The following is a 13,018-nucleotide window of genomic DNA, read 5'->3' on the forward strand; positions in this document are numbered from 1 at the left end:
TCGATATAACGAGCCTTTACTGTATATATACTGACAATTTATTTCAAGGAGGGGGGAAACAATGTCTCTGAAAAAAACCGAGAACTTTACTCAAGGATAGGAAGCACATCATTATAAGGAAGAAGAAATATTAAAAAGCGAGGATATGAAAGAGTTACTCGCCTTTGGCTACTCCGACTGGCTTCAAAAGCATCTGGAGATTATTTTTTTCCACCCTCCTTCAGATTCTCGCTCTCCCTTGTTGTTTGACTTTATTTGCCGGCTTGCGCTCACATTCAGGCTGAGGAGTCGTCCATGAAATAATCAATCATACAGAGTGCCAAAAAGTCAAAGGTCCCTGTTGTATATACAGTAAAGTCTTGTTATATCGATATTCTCGGGAGTCGGAAAAAATATCAATATAACCGGACTATCGATATATCCGATCCTGCGGCATGTAAATTTTCTCCTTGCGTTCATAGAAATAGTATCGTAATAAGCAGTACTATCGATCTAACCGATATCGATATAACGAGACTTTACTGTATATGTGTATGTATATGTGAATTGGTGTGTGTGGAGGTTATGGCAGCATAAAACACCAACATGGCCGCAAAAGCAGCCACCTTGTACCTGCCACTCCCCCCACAAGCTTGTGTCTGACACTTCACACTTCAATCAGACTTGCCCTCACGGGACTGTGACCTGACCGGCCTAATTACACACAACTATGAAAGCTGAGGGGCGTGTAAGTGTAGGTATGATGGTAATTACCCGTTTTTTTTTTGTTTTCTTTTTTACCTCCATCTTGCTCCTCTTTTGTCTCTCATCATCTGTGACACGTGGGGGGTGCAGCGGGCTGTCAGATTAGAGGAGGACATTAACACATTACTCCCTTTCTCCCTCATGGATTATGGAACAAGGTGCGCATTTGAATGATAAACAAAATGACTTGAAGACAATCCGGGAGATCACTGGCATATACTACGACGCCCTACCTCATGCAAAGCTGTATTATGCAAAAAAACAAGGGACGAAGGATTTTTTTTTTGGGTCCCGCGCACACGTCTGCGTATCTCCAAGGCATGTTGGTGGGACAATTATGTGTCGTGCAAGTCACTCTACCTTGCTAATGTGATGCAGCATGATGTGCATTTTCTCTTTTATCCCGGGCCGTGTCACTTTCATCTGCAAAAGTTTGACACCAAACCCAGTGTTCTTCGCATCAGCATAGACTTGCAAACGAAGGCCTCCTAATCACGCCCTGGAAAAGAAGAAAAGTCGCAAGGCGTGTATGTCCAGGGGGGCTTTGAAAAAGTCTTGACCTTGTCAGAACAGCCAAGTCAAATAATACAACGTGAGGCATTGATGTGAAAAAAAAGGTGAAAAAGTAAATAATATTTGGAGGAGAAAGACGATTGCACGGCGCGACGCTGGAGTGCTGTTTATTTTCATTTAGCAAGACTTTCAATTGAAAACAAACTCAAGTTATTTTTGTTGACTTTGCTGCCAATAAACAGCTTGGGGGGATTTTGTTCAGCAGTGACGAAAAAAAAAAATAATAATAAAAAGGCACTTCAAGTCTCCCCCTCTAAAAAAAACTGCAGCGGCGCGATTTACGCAACGTCGCCACGCTTGAAGAGAGAGAGTCGTCAGAAGTGCGTCTAAAAAGGGAGCATTGAACATATATTGGTTAACATCCTCTCACTGCAACTACAATTAATGTGTGAAGCTTGCGCTCGAATTGCACTTTGTGCAATCCACCTGCCAATCATCGTGTTTGCAGAGCTGGATCGCAGTGTTTTGTGTGTGTGTGTGTGTGTGTGTGTATGTGTGTGTGTGTATATGCGTGTGTGTGTGTTTGTATGACTAGTTTTCTGTTCACATTTAAAGTCATCCATAACCTTCCCCCCTCTATCTGTCTGACCTAATTCAAATCTCCGTTCCCTCTCGGGCCCTCAGATCCTCTTCCTCCCTATATGCCCTCTGCCCGTCTCAAAACGATGGGGTGCAGAGCTTTCAGCCGCTCCGCTCCCAGACTCTGGAACTCACTTCCACCCAACATCCGTAACATTGACTCCCTTCCTACTTTCAAATCTCACCTGAAAACCCACCTGTTTAAACTTGCCTTCATGGTCTAGTTTAATCTGCTGTTTTATTATTTATTGTTTTATTCCTGATTTTACTGTTTTGTGTATTGTCTTTGTTGTATAGTGTCCTTGGATGTTCAGAAAGGCGCTTGTAAATTAAATGTATTATTATTATTATTACTAGTCTAAGACTAGCCATACAAACACACACACACACACACACACACACACCTTACAAGAGAAGTAGTCTCGTCTGGACCACCAACATTTTATACAATACGTAGTGAAGACATTTTTGACAAGTGAGGACATTTTGTTTTTTGTTTTTTATTTTAAAGGCTTCTAGAGGGTCAATATATGCATCTGTTAAAGTTTCAGAAAGGTCACCCATGCACGAAAAAGCAAGACCCAAACTGATTTGGGAATGGCGCTCTATACGTCATATCTTCAATTCCCGAATACATTTGTGAATGGCAGTGAATGAGTTAAATAAATTGTCCGATTAAAACTTCGTTTTCTTTCCTGGTTCGCGCATTGTCTGGAGTTCACTTGATAAAAATATCAGCAAGTACAATAGATGGTGGACAAACATCTACTTTATTCTAATGAGACAGAGAAAGCACTTCTCGTCTCGGTGGGACGAAGACATGAGCACAAGAGCACAAAGAACAAAGAGAAAAGCAAGAGAGCAAAAGAGAACGAGCTCCCGCTCCTACAAGTTTTTAAACTTACAGAGTGGCGATCTGTTGTCCAATCACTTGCGAACAAGTCGACCTTTCCCGTCCAATCGGTTACGAGCAATTCAGTGTTGGGCGGGTCTCAGATTGAAGTTGGAGCCGCTGCCTTTTCCTTCCACGGCTATTGTACTAATAAGACTGATAGTTTTATTTAACTAAATTAGACTGAAATTAAACGTGCACAATTCATAATATATACTAAGCTAAACATGAAAAAACATATGTTTACTTAATATAAACATGAAATAACGTAATATGTTTACTAATGTGCATAAACACTCTATCATAAATCACTTAGCATTGAACTCTTTAAAAACAGCTACTGTCTGTTTAAAAATGAGTCAGACAGAGTTATAATAATAATAATAATAATAATAATAATAATAATAATAATAATAACACATTTCATTTCTAAACGCCTTTCACAACTCTTAAGGTCACTTTATAGTCGCAGGATAAAGTTTTTTTGGGTGAGCAGCGGCAGCCACATGCGCCAGTGTTCACTCAACCCCGAAGTAACTCAAATAGATAGAAAGCTAGCTAGCTAATGGATAGCTAATAAATAGGTAATGGATAGCCAGATAGCCAACAGCTAGCCGGCTAGACAGCTAAAAGCCAGCCAGCTAGACAGCTAATAGCATTTTTGGAAAATTAAGTGGTTCAATCAGTCAACTAGTCACAAACTAATTTGCTGTAACTAATCGAGCCTGTTACTAATCGAGAGGCTGCGGTCTGAATGAAAATTGACCATGGGCCGCATTTGGCCCCCGGGCCACACTTTGGAACAAGCCAGTGAAAATACTGAGGCGTTTTCAGAGATTGATTTGGGGGTTCTTAATAATTGGTCACCACCAATTCCACCTGCCAGCAAGTGACCAGGAAAAAGAAGCAAAGCGTTTGTGCTTTCCCGACATTGCTGAATCGGCAAAATATTTCATTTTAGTCATGGAGCTTTTAAAATCAATCACGCATGTGCGTGCGGTTGAACACTGTGCCAAGATAAATTGGAAGCAAATAGCGCACATGATATAAGAAGCCAGAGTCATTTTTTTTCTAGTATGCAGCCTTGAAATTAAAAACAAAATAAATAAATAAAATGGTCGCCACTCCGTGATCCCATTTCCTCCTCATTTGACAAACGGAGCCGTTTAAAAAAAAAAGCCCATCCCTAAATAAATGCCCTGATACACACGTAGTGGCGTTCGCTTCTTCATTTTGAATCTCGCCGCTAGTAAAATTCCGCCCGAGCGCTTTGTTTAATTGACTTTGCGCAACTATTTTCTCCGCAGTCAAGCCTTCAAGAGCCTCTTGTTCTGCGGGGAATGTGAACGCTTCGCCTTCTCCGGCGATTCGATCATCCAGAGAGCTGCCAATCTAGACATCTCGGTATCTCGTTGAGATGGAGCCCAGAAGGCGCGCAAGGACACAAAGTCCCTCAACAGGACACGCCACCATCTTTATTTTTATCAATGTTGACCAGACGGGCTTTTGGTATCGTCGCCTCGAGGGAGCTTTTCAGCTCCCTTTTCTTTATCAAGGCGGGTCAGGAGATGTGCCGTGTTTCTACCTTGAGAATTGCGACAAAGGAAATACAGTTAAATCTCTGTTTTTCAGCAGAATCCATCCCAGAAACCTGTTCGAAAAACGATTTAGTCAAAAACCGAAACATTGACCAAATTATTCAATGTCTGCTTTTTTTTATGGATTGTGACTGAACAAGACAAACATGCATGCTCACAAGCAAGCAGTGGAGGGCTGTGCATGTCACTACTAGGCCTTCAGTAGTGCTACGTCTGAATCCATCAGATGCGAGTGTGGTGTAATATTAATACACATCCACTTGAGGGTGCCATTAGCCAGGAAATAACTTGTGACTTGAAGAAATTTAAGAAATACTGTCATTAAACTGTTCGAATTTTTGCTATGAATGTGTGGATTCATGATAACCTCATAAAATTGCAATATTATTTGCTATTTTTGCCAGCTCGGAGCTGTCCAATCGTTCTTATTGATTCTTGAAAAGTCCGTCTGAAAATGGCCCGAACAGTATATCCGCAACCAAACCTATTTCTTCAGCTATTGTGAGATGACAATATAGCGATTAAATCAACCGAACAATATATTTGCGTATGCAGCTCGCTACAGATACAGTTTGCTAGCTCTGGCCAGTATGCGCTTATCACTAGCGGCTAGTGACACTATGATTGGCTAGTGACGACCCAATCATGTGACTTGCCAATCATAGTTTGCGAAAACTCTGACGATGCCCGCGTCTTCAAGCAGGCCTTGGGTTGTCAACTCGAACTCAGATTGGTTAAGGCAGCAGTTTCATTGCTATTGATTTTTATGCTCCAGGACCTGCAGAACTGATTGCGAAGGCGTCAAGGTACATTTCTAACCCTGGTAACAAATGATGGCTGAAATGTGATTGGTTGAATGCTTAAATACAAAAAACACACATCTGGAATTGGAGCCACCGGGAAAAAGTCATGAAAGGAAATTGAAAGTCAATTTGGAATTATTCAACAAGAATTCATGGAGAAAATTAATTAACGTAAGATCAGAGCATCAAATGGTGAGTATAGTTTTTGCTTTTTTGAATGTTGCTGTGCCGATTACCATTTTGTGTTAGGGAATCTTTTACTGAGCGAGTTGCTTGTTCTGTCGCCACAAAGGGACATATGTCTTCTTGTGCCGGTCCCAAGCCCGGATAAATATGTCAAGAAGGGCATCCGACGTAAAAGCTTGGCCAAAACAAACATGCGGATCAAACCTCTAAAGATGGAGGACACTGATTTGCTGTGGCGACCCTTGAAGGGAAAAGCTGAAAGGAAAAGAAGTCTGTGACTCAGATATTTTTAGAGCGGCAGAGAAAGCTTTGCAGGCCTTGATGGTCCGCCACTACATTCCATAACCTGAAATTCAAAATGTATCATTGTCAAGCACTAACGAAGCTAATACAGTCGTAAAGTCATTATCGTGAGAAGCCCGAAAGACTGACAGTTCCTGATATGCATTTAATATTGCACATTTACGTATTTCCTATTTGAAATTGGGGAACAAATTTTAACCGACCAAAAATTCCCACTGACCCAACTATTTTGTGCTTTCATTTTGGATTTGGCTGTGCCTGTATTGGTCTTTTTTGTGCACAAAATTTGCCCTATATACTCCCTATGACACTCCCAATGTCCAAAAAAACAAAAATTCAACTTGAAAAAAAAATTACCTTTGTGAAAACAATCTTTTAATACACATGGTTCGAAATCATTCCACATTTTATTTTTTTTCTTTCAACATTTCAGCCTGCAACATGCAATTTCTCTAGAAATTGCCAATCTCAGTCCCACACACTAAATAAAAAAGCAGTTTACTACAGTAATTCATAGACCAAATAAAATCAGTCTGTGATTCTGATATTTTTAGGCCAGCAGAGAAGGCTTTGCAGGCCTTGGCCGGTCCGCCACTGCATACAGTACAAAAAAGTGGGAGGTGTCGACTGGTGCATTCAGGTGCGCTCAGTTTGGTCGAGAAGCGATTTTCGATTGTAAACGGAAGCATAACCACCCCGGCGTTTTTGGTTGAAAACCGAATTGGATGAGAACCGAAACGTTCTCAATGGAGGTTTGACTTCACTTGGAAGGTACTGTATGTATTCTAGTATAACGCGCAATTTTTAATTTTCAATTAAAAATCGGTATAAAATTTTGTTTCACTTTTTCGCAGCTCAGACCAAGCATTGTGATAAAAATCATTTATTGACAATGTAAACACTGAATGACAATGTAAACACTGAATCTAAACTCTGGATATTGGTCATTGTGCAAAACAACAATGCTTAACTCACGTTTCAGTGTGGGAGAGGCGAGGAAAGGAAATGAAGCATAGCTAAAAAAAAATGCTAATCAACAAAAAAAGGATAAAAAAGGAATGCGCATGATCCGGGTCTTTCTGAGAATTGAAACTGAAGGGCCATCTTAACAACAGCTCGACTATGGAGTATAGCAATGGAAATGCTGCCTACGCCTGGATGGGATAAAGCATTAAATGTATACAGGTAACATCCGAGTTACGACCGGGTTCCGTTCCGACAAAACGGTCGCAAGTCAAACGGTTGTAAATCGAAAAGCATTCAAAATGGCTGACGTGATCATAACAAATGACGACACGCTGGCATCTCCTGTACAACAGGATAGTATACGATGTCAATCTGTTGTTTTTAAGCAACATTTTCGATTGAATACTGTTATATACCAAAATGTTGACAGTTCATTTATAAATCTGATGACTTCACACTATTTCTACTGACCCAAATACGCACGGCTTCCCACGCATCCGAGCTGTCCAAAAATTACTCTCCCTGCTAACGGAGAAGCCAGAAGAGTTTACCTGTCTCCTCCCCCTCCCCGATTGCTGTGCGAGTGAGATGTTGTCATGCTGGAGAAAATTGTTTGTTAAGAAACAGTTATTTTGTATCGTCATTTTGTGCAATGCTGCTCCGGCATGTTCGGATTGACAGCTGGAGGCGGGGCCACTTCCTTCTTCAGGATAGCGGGTACGAAAACGGGACGCTGTCAACTTGTGTTTGTATTTTGTATTACCCTGGACTTTCTATATCTTCGCCCGAGCCCCTCCCCCCCCACATCCCGTAATCCTTTCGGCATTGTTCTGTTTCTGCACCACCGTGTGCGAGTTGCTTCTCGCCACTGCCCGGTTTGGCATTGCTCCCCCCCCACTCGTCGTTTTTGGTATTATTTATTTTTGATTATTCCCCTGGTCCTCTTTTTGGGACCAACGCTTTGTGTTGTAGCTTAATAAATCATCCTGCACAGACGTCTGTCTCTGTCGTGTTGCTGGCTGTAGCGTTGAATTAAAAAAAAAAGGTTTGGCGGTCGTGGTCGTAAGCATGGGTGGTCGTAACTCGCGCCGGTCGTAAATTGGATGTTACCTGTATCAGAATTTTTTTCCCAGGCCTCGTTTGCACCCACACTTTGAGTTCTTTTTTAGGTAGAAATGTTTGCGCATTATACTTGAATAAATACGGTAACAAGGAATAACCAAAACCGGCAGATAAATTAAGTTTTCGAGAGATCCAAAATTTCTTACGTGAACTTAAAGAGGACAAAATAAAGTGACAAAATTAACAATTTGTCAAAAATCAATCGCGGCTCACCGGCTAACGATTGACGTTGACATCATTTCAGCGGATTAAAAAGAACGCCAGTTTTTATGTATAGGCCACTTTGCTAATGAGATGGATTAAAAGGCGTTTGACGAAAGGGGAATTAATTTGCACGTGAATGGCAGTTAGTAGGCAAACGTGTGGAGCAGATGACTCAAAACCACCCGAGGGCCCTCCACGGTTAGTTTGGCACAATTTAGAAATTACACAAGTCGTTTACTAAATAACAGAGTGATCTTGCGCCGCCTCACCGCATTTTTTTTTTTTTAATTCTTGGCACCGGCTGTCACTTGACTTTCAAATGTGTTGAAAATAGGTTAGTCTCTCCCAACGAATGAGATCCTGACGATGAAAATGACTCCACGCTGCAATATGGTCATTTATAATTCATGAAATGGCTCGTCCCCCAAGTTAATTTTGCCTCCGGCACTGTTTATTTCTGCTTTGTACTTTGTTTAAAGTGAGTTGTTGACAACTCTCGCACATGTCAAACTATCACCGCTAATAATTGCTTAAGGAGATAGAACTTTTGCAAATGTTGGTTCCACCAGAGGTACATTTCTGCTCGCCCCGGCGTACAACTTCTTCAGATGAATTTTTGATTCATCTCCGACTTGCTGTCGACACACACACACAAAAAGTCCTCTGTAATTCAAAGCCATGGCTGTGAGAGAAATGTTAAAAAAGAATAATGGAGCGCGCTCTCCATAACATCCTAGTTTTCATGTGGAATGGGAAACGGTACCCTCCCTTCCCTCCCGCCCCATTTCTTTTTTCTTTCCCTTCCACTTTCTTCTTCGTCTTCCCTTGCATATTGACCAAAGATGGAGCGACTGCGCTGCTGGATGATGACAGTCCCACTTGCTGGATTGACAGAATACATTGTAGGCGAGCGGAGGGCCTTGGGCGCTACCTCTCTGGGTCAACGGCGTTCCATTCTCCGAGCCCAAAGTGACATTCTCTCAATACGAGCCGTCACTTGATTAGTGCCAATTATGCAGGCTGTCACTTTCCCTGGTGAGCGGCGGCCCAGGATGCGGTTTCCCCTCCCCCCCCGCGCTTCCCGTCGACGGCGGACGTGCGCTAAAAATCTGCGCTCGTCGCTGTAGGCTGTGGGAATCATTTGGAATGCAGAGACGAGGAAGGAGGGATTGAAGGCGGCGGAGGACGGGGGGGGGGGGTTGACGGGGAATGAAAGACACGCGGGAAGCAAGTTTGGAGTTTGACAGTGCGATAGCGTTGACTTCCGAGATGGTTACGAAGGGGGAGACGTCTCCCCGGGGCTGCACCAGCTTCCATAAGTCAATCAGTCAGGAGCTTGATATTCATCCTGTGCACTGTCGACGCGACCCAACTCTGACATTGGTTTTAGGCGAAAAAACTGAGCTACAATAACAAGCCATGTATGTGGTGAGAAGGTAATTAATGCGCAAGGAAAATAAATATAAGCCGCATTCGGATTCCGAAAGGACGACGGTAAATCTCGGCGACGCCAGTGAATCAAACCCCGCGCAAATATGTGTTAGAAGCTGGTGCAGAGCCTAAATAAACACAGCAAACAAAGGCAGGGGGCCTCCTTCACACGTGTGGACTCAATTCTGGGAAAAGATGGCAATTATGGTGATAAGATCATTTGTGGACGATTCATTTACCGTTTAAGGAACAAAGCCTCTTTTTTATTTAACTTGTTTACCGGATAAGGTATTTCCATTGGAATGCGACATTATATTTACAAACTGGTTATTTTCTGGGACTATGCTCATATCCCCACGACACGCCCGCAATTACTGTATTTTCTAGTGTGTAACCAAAAGCCGTGATTTTCTTGAAAAGATGACACTGCGCCTTATATGCCGGTGCGGCTTATATGTGAAGTAATATTGAGGCACAACAGGTTTTGGAACTACAGTGATAAGTGACCGCAAAGTTCCGCCAAGTTAACCCCTTGGCTTACAAACTTTTCAGTTTACGAACGTCAAATTTATGACAATTTTACGAACTTACGAACTTTTTTCGGGATACACACCGAGCTGCCTCAATGAGTGATGTGTCGTTCGCGAACGAGCCCGTTCTTCTAACAACAAAATTGCAGACGATTGTTTTTATTCCTCTATTTCCCGCCCCCAGTCTTCGGTTAAAGCCATGTGATTGGTCAAGAACGCAGCAGTGAGGGGAGCTGGTTTAAACATTAAAGAGACAGGCAGATGACAGAAAGAGAGTGATAAAATGATAGAAGAAAGTGAAATTTGGACTTGTTTAAACTTTGATAGTTCAAAGGCAGAGTGTAGACTGCAAGGTTAAAATATCCCATCAATCAGGCTCCACAAACAACGCGCACAAGCCATATGTACACTTGATGCAAAAAGTTATCAACCCAGCTAAACAGAACACAATTGATGATGAACTAGATACAATTATCACAGAGAAAGCACCTCCAAGGGATCAATCCTCAAGATGGTGAAAGAAGAAGGTTACGTTCCTCATCAAGTGTTTAATGCTGAGGAAACCGGCCACTCCACTCTATCAAGCGATCAACGACCATCACAAAGGTAAATAAAACGACTTTGAGCTTTTCCCTCAAAGGGGTCGCCACAACGAATCAGTGTCCTCCATCTTCAGAGGTTTGATTCGCATGTTTGTTTTGGCCAAGCTTTTACGTTGGATGCCCTTCCTGACATAACCCTCTGTATCCGGGTTTGGGACCGGCACAAAAAGACACTGGTTTATGTCCCCTTGTGGCTACAGAACGAGCAACTCTATGAACTTAATAAAGATGGAGATGTTCAGTAAAAGGCTCCGAAACACAAAATGGTCATGTCTCATTGTAATCGACACATGTATTATTATTATTATTATTATTATTATTATCCTCGTGTAGTCTTCCATAGTGAGCAGGCATTTTTGTATTGTCCAATCACGATTGAAGGATTATTTCTGATTATATTTTAGTTAGTAAAGCCTCTGCCATGGTATTTTTCGTTTCTCAATAATATGTCATGAAAATAATGCCATGATGTGTGTCTTCCGCCATATTTAGTCTCGCCTGTTCTTATACGCAGAGTGAACCAAGTGCATTCTGGGAGCCATCTGTTCACCTTGATACACTGCTTACTGGAGACTTTGTGGCGACAGACTGATAAAAGTGAATAATTATTTTGGGAAAATGCCACCTCGATGTCACACCATAGCCTCGATACCGTCCTTCTGATGAAATAAATATGTTGTGTGTCCATGGTGTGGACACATTCGCGATCATGTCTGGAACTCATGTGTGTCTGGAATATTATATAATAGTCGCTTTCTCGGTCAGGGGCGTTCCAGACGTGACGTCACGTCAGCCATCGTCATCAACTCGAATACGAGACTTCCTGAATATTCAGCGCGAGTCTTAAAGCGTAAAATATAGCTATATGCTGTGGAATCTTTGTAAAATACGCTCAGTAGAAGTCATTTGAAGTGATTTTACAAATTATGGACACAACTTGTCCGCAGGCGTCGGTTGTCCTTTAAGTTACATGATTAATTTATGGTGGTCATGACGTATGTATAAGCGGACTCCATTTTTATGACATTTTAGGGAGTAAATAGTGATGGCTGAGAGCTCACTGGTCTGATAGCTTTTTCGTCACCTGTTTGCAGGCGTGGCTTTTCTCCAGATACTGCGATATTACCCCCCCCCCCTTGCTTCCCCCGTTTTCTCGGTAAAAAAAACAAGCCCTGTGTTATTGAGGCACTCTTTAAACAGTGCTGCGGTGTATTTACTGATCTATTTCTTGACGCTTTTATGTCGTTACTGTGCCTCTTGTAACTTTGCTGCATCGTGCGGCGGGTGCCGAGCTCCTTTAGAACGGCAGAGGTTATCCTCAGTGTGGATGACTGCAGGGGGAGTAAACACGATTGGAGCGCGAGTGAATATTTTGTGTTGAGAGGACATTAATTATTCATGGTCGCCTCATTGTGTATGATGATGTGTCAGGATGTTTGCCAATAAACAACAATATTCCTTGTAGGATTGATACCATATGAAAAGTTATGGAGTTATAGTTTGTCGCAGAAGTCTGACGAATGCAGTTTGCAGGGAGACCGGGTACTTATTTATGGAAATATCAATATTGTATTATAATGCCGCATCCTCTCCACTCAGTAAAAACAACACAGGCGCTGCTACTTGAAATCTGGACTGTGAGACATTTTTTTAAGCAAACCGCTGGGTCCCAAGGAGTGTCATCGGATTCAAAAAAGTAAATTCGGGAAGTCTTCTACAGATATTCTACCGGAAAAGAACACAAAAATATTCCGCGTCCATTTTGCGCATGTTTAGCTCCCACATGGAACCTTGAGTGACGTATGGCGCCTACCATTGGCTCAAGTGCACAGTGATAAGCTTCGTATGTCCACGGGGGAATGGTTTCCCTTTCATGGCGCCCCCGCCACCCGTCTCTCCCTGCGGCGCCGCGGGGAATACGCCAGCGCACAGGCAGGAGTGCAGCAGGCCGCACACCGGGCGTTTATAATTGCTATCTCCTCCTCGTGCAACATTGCGAACTGCGGAGCACGGTGATTAAATGGAAAAAAAGAGAGAACTCAGCATCACAGTTTTTACCTTGCAGGCAAAACAGCAGGGTCCTCTGGGATGGGGTCATCACGGCACCCTCCCTCTGTGATCTGTGGATGGGGGATGGGGGCTGTACCCGCTGTTCACTATTATGTGTCAGTGCAGAGAATTCAAATCAGTTCATGTACAATGGCGAAAAAAAACTGAACACATATTTGAACTTGAGCGTACGTATTTACTAAAGTTGCTAACACTTTGGTGCTAACACTTTGCTAACACACCTTATGTATCCATCTGAAATATGTCATGACCAATGCATGTGTCATGCATTGAGAAATCTATCAATCATGTTAATACCACCACATTTTAATTAGGGTCTGTCATGATCTGGTTGGCGACCAACCGGGGGCGCTGTCGGCCCCGCCTGCACCTGCACAGGTGCTGGTCGTCCCGATCTGATTGGCGACCAACGGGT

General features: G+C 42.6%; 1 long non-coding RNA gene across 1 annotated transcript; it reads right to left on the minus strand.

Moving 5' to 3' along the window:
• Positions 1-778: 778 nt before the first annotated feature.
• Positions 779-12,686, minus strand: LOC148897717 (uncharacterized). Its single transcript, XR_016115012.1, has 3 exons — positions 12,592-12,686; positions 1,105-1,243; positions 779-838 (listed from the first exon to the last, which is right to left on the minus strand). It is a non-coding gene; the product is annotated as an uncharacterized LOC148897717 (long non-coding RNA).
• Positions 12,687-13,018: the final 332 nt, after the last annotated feature.

Source organism: Hippocampus bargibanti, linkage group LG05 (genome assembly GCF_051943395.1).
Source record: "Hippocampus bargibanti isolate YZ-2025 linkage group LG05, ASM5194339v1, whole genome shotgun sequence".
In the NCBI taxonomy this organism is placed as follows: Eukaryota; Metazoa; Chordata; class Actinopteri; order Syngnathiformes; family Syngnathidae; genus Hippocampus; species Hippocampus bargibanti.